This window comes from Hyla sarda, chromosome 1, assembly GCF_029499605.1.
Source record: "Hyla sarda isolate aHylSar1 chromosome 1, aHylSar1.hap1, whole genome shotgun sequence".
Taxonomy (NCBI): Eukaryota; Metazoa; Chordata; class Amphibia; order Anura; family Hylidae; genus Hyla; species Hyla sarda.
The window spans coordinates 414,878,312-414,884,854 of NC_079189.1; the positions used below are offsets into that span (position 1 = coordinate 414,878,312).

The window sequence follows — 6,543 nt, forward strand, 5'->3', positions numbered from 1 at the left end:
AAGTGGTTTGATCCACAGTTGGCAGTTAGAAAGGGGAACAATGGGGGAGATTTATCAAAAGCTGTGGATAGGAAAAGTTGCTGATTGCCCATAGTAACCAATCTGATTATTTCTTTCATTTTTAAAAAGGCCTCTGAAAAATGAAAGTTACTATGGTCAACTTTTCCTTTGCACAGCGTTTGATAAATTTCCCCCAATGCCTCAAACAAAAAACTATCTAATAAACAAATAGTTAAAAAATGAGCAGCAAGACAAGCTAAAGAAACTGAAGAAGAAAAGGCATGTAGACTCCAGTAGGAAGAAGTATAAGACCTTCCTTTATATTTCCCATTACTTTTGAATACACATCTGGCTTTGTCTCAATAATTGCAGTGGTAGTTTTCCCAAAAACGTATATTATTTATCCTGCATAGTTAAAGGTGTGCTCCGGGGAAGTTATGAATTAATTAAATAAAAATGCCCCAAGGCCACCACAATACCTGTTCTGTGTCCCCTGTAGTTATCCATATGATTTTGTTTGTTATCCATATGATTCTGTTGTCTCTTTCGGACAGCCACTGAATGTCCAGGCATGCTGGGAGTTTAGAAGCAGCTGGAGGCACCCTGTTTGGGAATCACTGTGAGCATTTACGCCCCACAGGTGTCTGACAGATTTTTGGAACAGTGATCCGTGAAAATGAAAAATTAATTTTTCATTTGCACAGCCCACTGTTCCAAAGATCTGTCAAATGCCAGTGGGGTGTAAATACTCACTGCGCCCCTTATTAAATTCTGTGAGGGTGTAGTTTCCAAAATGGGGTCACATGTGGGGGGGGTCCACTGTTCTGGCACCACGGGGGGCTTTCCACTGTTTTGGCACCACGGGGGGCTTTGTAAGTGCACATGGCCCCTGACTTCCATTCCAAACAAATTCACTCTCCAAAAGCTCAATGGCGCTCCTTCTCTTCTGAGCACTGTAGTTCGCCAGCAGAGCACTTGACGTCCACACATGGTGTATTTCCATACTCAGAAGAAATGGGGTTACAAATGTTGGGGGTCATTTTCTCCTATTACCCCTTGTAAAAATGAAAAATTTGGGGAAAAAACAGCATTTAAGTGAAAAATTTTTTTTTTCATTTACACATCTTTAACAAACTTTAACAAAAAGTCGTAAAACACCTGTGGGGTGTTAAGGCTCACTGTACCCCTTGTTACATTCCTTAAGGGGTGTAGTTTCCAAAATAGTATGCCATGTGGGTTTATTTTTAACCCCTTAAGGACTGAGCCCTTTTTCACCTTAAGGACTCAGCCATTTTTTGCAATTCTGACCACTGTCACTTTAAACATTTATAACTCTGGAATGCTTTTAGTTATCAATCTGATTCCGAGATTGTTTTTTCATGACATATTCTACTTTAACTTAGTGGTAAAATTTTGTGGTAACTTGCATCCTTTCTTGGTGAAAAATCCCAAAATTTGATGAAAAATTTGAAAATTTTGCATTTTTCTAACTTTGAAGCTCTCTGCTTGTAAGGAAAATGGATATTCAAAATATATATTTTTTTTTATTCACATATACAATATGTCTACTTTATGTTTGCATCATAAAATTGACAAGTGTTTACTTTTGGAAGACACCAGAGGGCTTCAAAGTTCCGCAGCAATTTTCCAATTTTTCACAAAATTTTGAAACTCACTTTTTTTCAGGGACCAGTTCAGGTTTGAAGTGGATTTGAAGGGCCTTCATATTAGAAATACCCCATAAATGACCCCATTATAAAAACTGCACCCCCCAAAGTATTCAAAATGACATTCAGTCAGCGTTTTAACCCTTTAGGTGTTTCACAGGAATAGCAGCAAAGTGAAGGAGAAAATTCACAATCTTCATTTTTTACACTCGCATGTTTTTGTAGACCCAATTTTTGAATTTTTGCAAGGGGTAAAAAGGAGAAAATTTTTACTTGTATTTGAAACCCAATTTCTCTCGAGTAAGCACATACCTCATATGTCTATGTTAATTGTTCGGCGGGCGCAGTAGAGGGCTCAGAAGGGAAGGAGCGACAAATGGTTTTTGGGGGGCATGTCACATTTAGGAAGCCCCTATGGTGCCAGAACAGCAAAAAAAAAAACACATGGCATACCATTTTGGAAACTAGACCCCTCGGGGAACATAACAAGGGGTAAAGTAAACCTTAATACCCCACAGGTGATTCACAACTTTTGCATACGTAAAAAAAAAAAAAAAAAATTCCCTAAAATGCTTGGTTTCCCAAAAGTTTTACATTTTTAAAAAGGGTAATAGCAGAAAATACCCCCCAAAATTTGAAGCCCAATTTCTCCCGATTCAGAAAACACTCCATATGGGGGTGAAAAGTGCTCTGCTGGCGCACTACAGGTCTCAGAAGAGAAGGAGTCACATTTGGCTTTTTTGAAGGAAATTTTGCTCTGGGGGCATGCCGCATTTAGGAAGCCCCTATGGTGCCAGGACAGCAAAAAACCCCACATGGCATACCATTTTGGAAACTAGACCCCTTGGGGAACGTAAAAAGGGGTAAAGTGAACCTTAATACCCCAAAGGGGTTTCACAACTTTTGCATATGTAAAAAAAAAAAAAAAAAATTTACCTAAAATGCTTGGTTTCCCAAAAAATTTACATCTTTACAAAGGGTTAAAGCAGAAAATACCCCCCAAAATTTGAAGCCCAATTTCTCCCGATTCAGAAAACACCCCATATGGGGGTGAAAAGTGCTCTGCTGGCGCACTACAGGTCTCAGAAGAGAAGGAGTCACATTTGGCTTTTTTGAAGGAAATTTTGCTCTGGGGGCATGCCGCATTTAGGAAGCCCCTATGGTGCCAGGACAGCAAAAAACCCCACATGGCATACCATTTTGGAAACTAGACCCCTTGGGGAACGTAACAAGGGGTGGTGTGAACCTTAATACCCCACAGGGGTTTCACAACTTTTGCATATGTAAAAAAAAAAAAAAAAAATTTACCTAAAATGCTTGGTTTCCCAAAAAATTTACATTTTTACAAAGGGTTAAAGCAGAAAATACCCCCCAAAATTTGAAGCCCAATTTGTCCCGATTCAGAAAACGCCCCATATGGGGGTGAAAAGTGCTCTGCTGGCGCACTACAGGTCTCAGAAGAGAAGGAGTCACATTTGGCTTTTTGAAAGCAAATTTTGCTCTGGGGGCATGCCGCATTTAGGAAGCCCCTATGGTGCCAGGACAGCAAAAAAAAAAAACATGGCATACCATTTTGGAAACTAGACCCCTCGGGGAACGTAACAAGGGGTTAAGTGAACCTTAATACCCCACAGGTGTTTCACGACTTTTGCATATGTAAAAAAATAATTTTTTTTTTACCTAAAATGCCTCTTTTCCCAAAAATTTTACATTTTTTAAAAGGGTAAAAGCAGAAAATACCCCCCAGAATTTGTAACACAATTTCTCCCGAGTACGGCGATGCCCCATATGTGACCCTAAACTGTTGCCTTGAAATACGACAGGGCTCCAAAGTGAGAGCGCCATGCGCATTTGAGGCCTAAATTAGGGACTTGCATAGGGGAGGATATAGGGGTATTCTACGCCAGTGATTCCCAAACAGGGTGCCTCCAGCTGTTGTAAAACTCCCAGCATGCCTGGACAGTCAGTGGCTATCTGGCAATACTGGGAGTAGTTGTTTTGCAACAGCTGGAGGCTCAGTTTTGGAAACAGTGGCGTACCAGACGTTTTTCATTTTTATTGGGGAGGGGAGGGGGGTTGTATAAGGGTATGTGTATACGTAGTGTTTTTTACTTTTTATTGTGTGTTAGTGTAGTGTTTTTAGGGTACAGTCGCACGGGCGGGGGTTCACAGTAGTTTCTCGCTGGCAGTTTGAGCTGCGACAGAAAATTTGCCGCAGCTCAAACTTGCAGCCGGATACTTGCTGTAATCCTCCGCCCATGTGAGTGTACCCTGTACGTTCACATTGGGGGGGGAACATCCAGCTGTTGCAAAACTGCAACTCCCAGCATGTATGGTCTATCAGTGCATGCTGGGAGTTGTAGTTTTGCAACACCTGGAGGCACACTGGTTGTGAAACACAGAGTTTGGTAACAAACTCAGTGTTTTGCAACCAGTGTGCCTTCAGCTGTTGCAAAAGCTACAACCCCCAGCATGTACGGACAGCGGAAGGGCATGCTGGGTCTTGTAGTTATGCAACAGCTGGAGGCATACTACTTTGGCTGGGGATGCTGGGGACTGTAGTTATGCAACAGCTGGAGACACACTGGTTTGCTACATAACTCAGTGTGCCTTCAGCTGTTGCAAAACTACAACTCCCAGCAGTCACCGACAGCCAACGGGCATGCTGGGAGTTGTAGTTATGCAACCAGCAGATGCACTACTACAACTCCCAGCATGCACTTTAGCTGTTGGTGCAAGCTGGGAGTTGTAGTTACACAACAGCTGAAGGTACACTTTTCCATAGAAAAAATGTGCCTCCAGCTGTTGCAAAACTACAAGTCCCAGCATGCCCATAAGGGCATGCTGGGAGTTGTGGTGGTCTGCCTCCTGCTGTTGCATAACTACAGCTCCCAGCATGCCCTTTTTGCATGCTGGGAGCTGTTGCTAAGCAACAGCAGGAGGCTGTCACTCACCTCCAACGATCCAGCTGCACAGGTCAGTCCCTCGTCGTCTCCGCCGCGGCCGTCGCTCCTGGGGCCCCGATCCCAACATTGACGCCGGGGATCGGGGTCCCCAGCACCCGGGGTCTTCTGCCCGCACCCGCTCACGTCCTCCGGAAGAGGGGCGGAGCGGGTTGCGGGAGTGACACCCGCAGCAGGCGCCCTGATTGGTCGGCCGGTAATCCGGCCGACGAATCAGGGCGATCGTGAGGTGGCACCAGTGCCACCTCACCCCTGCAGGCTCTGGCTGTTCGGGGCCGTCTGAGACGGCCCCGAACAGCCTGTAATTCCGGGTCACCGGGTCACTGGAGACCCGATTGACCCAGAATCTGCCGCAGATCGCTGGACTGAATTGTCCAGCGATCTGCGGCCATCGCCGACATGGGGGGACATAATGACCCCCCTGGGCGATATGCCCCGATGCCTGCTGAACGATTTCAGCAGGCATCGGGCACCGGCTCCCCTCCGGCTAGCGGCGGGGGGCCGGGATTTGACAGGACGTACTCAAACGTCCTGAGTCCTTAAGGACTCGGAAAAGGGGACGTTTGAGTACGTCCTGCGTCCTTAAGGGGTTAAAGGGGTACTCTGCCCCTACACATCTTATTTTTAAAGGGGTACTCCACCCCTAGACATCTTATCCCCTATCCAAAGGATAGGGGATACAATGTCAGATCGCTGGGGTCCCACTGGATCTACCATGCAGCTCCCACCTGTAGCGGCTTCCGGAACCGCTGGAGGTCCTCAGGCTGAGTCCATCTCGACCACAGGGGACGGAAGATCGTTATGTCATGACTCCGCCCCCGTGTGATGTCACACCTCGCCCCTCAATGCAAGTCTATGGGAGGGGGCGTGACATCTAAAACGTAGTGTGAACCCAGCCGAAGGCTAGGTTTCCACACAGGTTATTCTTTGGCTTTTTTGGGGGGGAAAACTGCCACTGCAGTTCTTGAGCCAAAGCCGGAAGTGTATTCAGAAGGAACGGGAAGTATAAAAGAAAGACTTCTGTTTCCTTCTGGATCCACTTCAGGCTTTTGCTCAAAAAATGCAGTGGCAGTATTCCAAAAAACGCCAGAGAAAAACCTGTGTGGAAAACCTGGCCTTAGGCTGCATTCACACCTCGTTTTTTACATATGGGTGCCGGATCCGCCTGTGTCACGTGACGCTGGGCGGGTAGTTGAATGTGTGAGGTAAACGGTCCTGTAGTGAAGTGCGCCACACTGAGGGGGGGTTTCAGACACAGTGGTTTGTGGCAGGTTTTTATTCAGTTTTTTTTTTTTTTTCTTGAGCCAAATCTAAAATATATATATATATATATATATATAAAAAAAAATAAAGAATAGTAAATACAAAGGCAAAGTCATATACTTCTGATTCCTGCTGGATTCACGTCTTGGCTTGACAAAAAAAACTGCATCAAAAGTTGTTTGCGAGCCTCCATGATTACACATTCCTAAGGGTGCATTCACACCTCATTTTTTACATACGGGTGTCGGATCCGGCTGGGGGAGGGGGAAAACTGGGTGCTCCTGTACCCCAGCCGGTATCAGCCCGTGACTCCATTTACTTTAATGAACCAACCGGAGTCAAACTGTGACTCCGGTCGGCTCAGTTTTGACCCGTATCTGGTTTTGGACCGGACCTTAAACCGTGGTATACTACGGTTTTAGGTCCAGTCAAGAAACCGCACACGGGTCAAAACTGAGCCGACCGGAGTCACCTCTTGGTCGGCTCATTAAAGTAAATGGAGTCACAGACTGATCCGGCTGGGGTACAGGAGCACCCAGGTTTCCCCTCCCCCAGCCAGACCCGACACCCGTATGTAAAAAATGAGGTGTGAATGCAGCCTTAGGAATGTGTAATCATGGAGGCTCACAAACAACTTTTGATGCAGTTTT

At 45.4% G+C, this 6,543-nt stretch overlaps 1 protein-coding gene across 2 annotated transcripts in view; it reads right to left on the minus strand.

Moving 5' to 3' along the window:
* Positions 1-6,543, minus strand: part of SART3 (spliceosome associated factor 3, U4/U6 recycling protein) — a 117,286-nt gene that overhangs the window by 110,388 nt on the left and 355 nt on the right. The window lies entirely within an intron of this gene.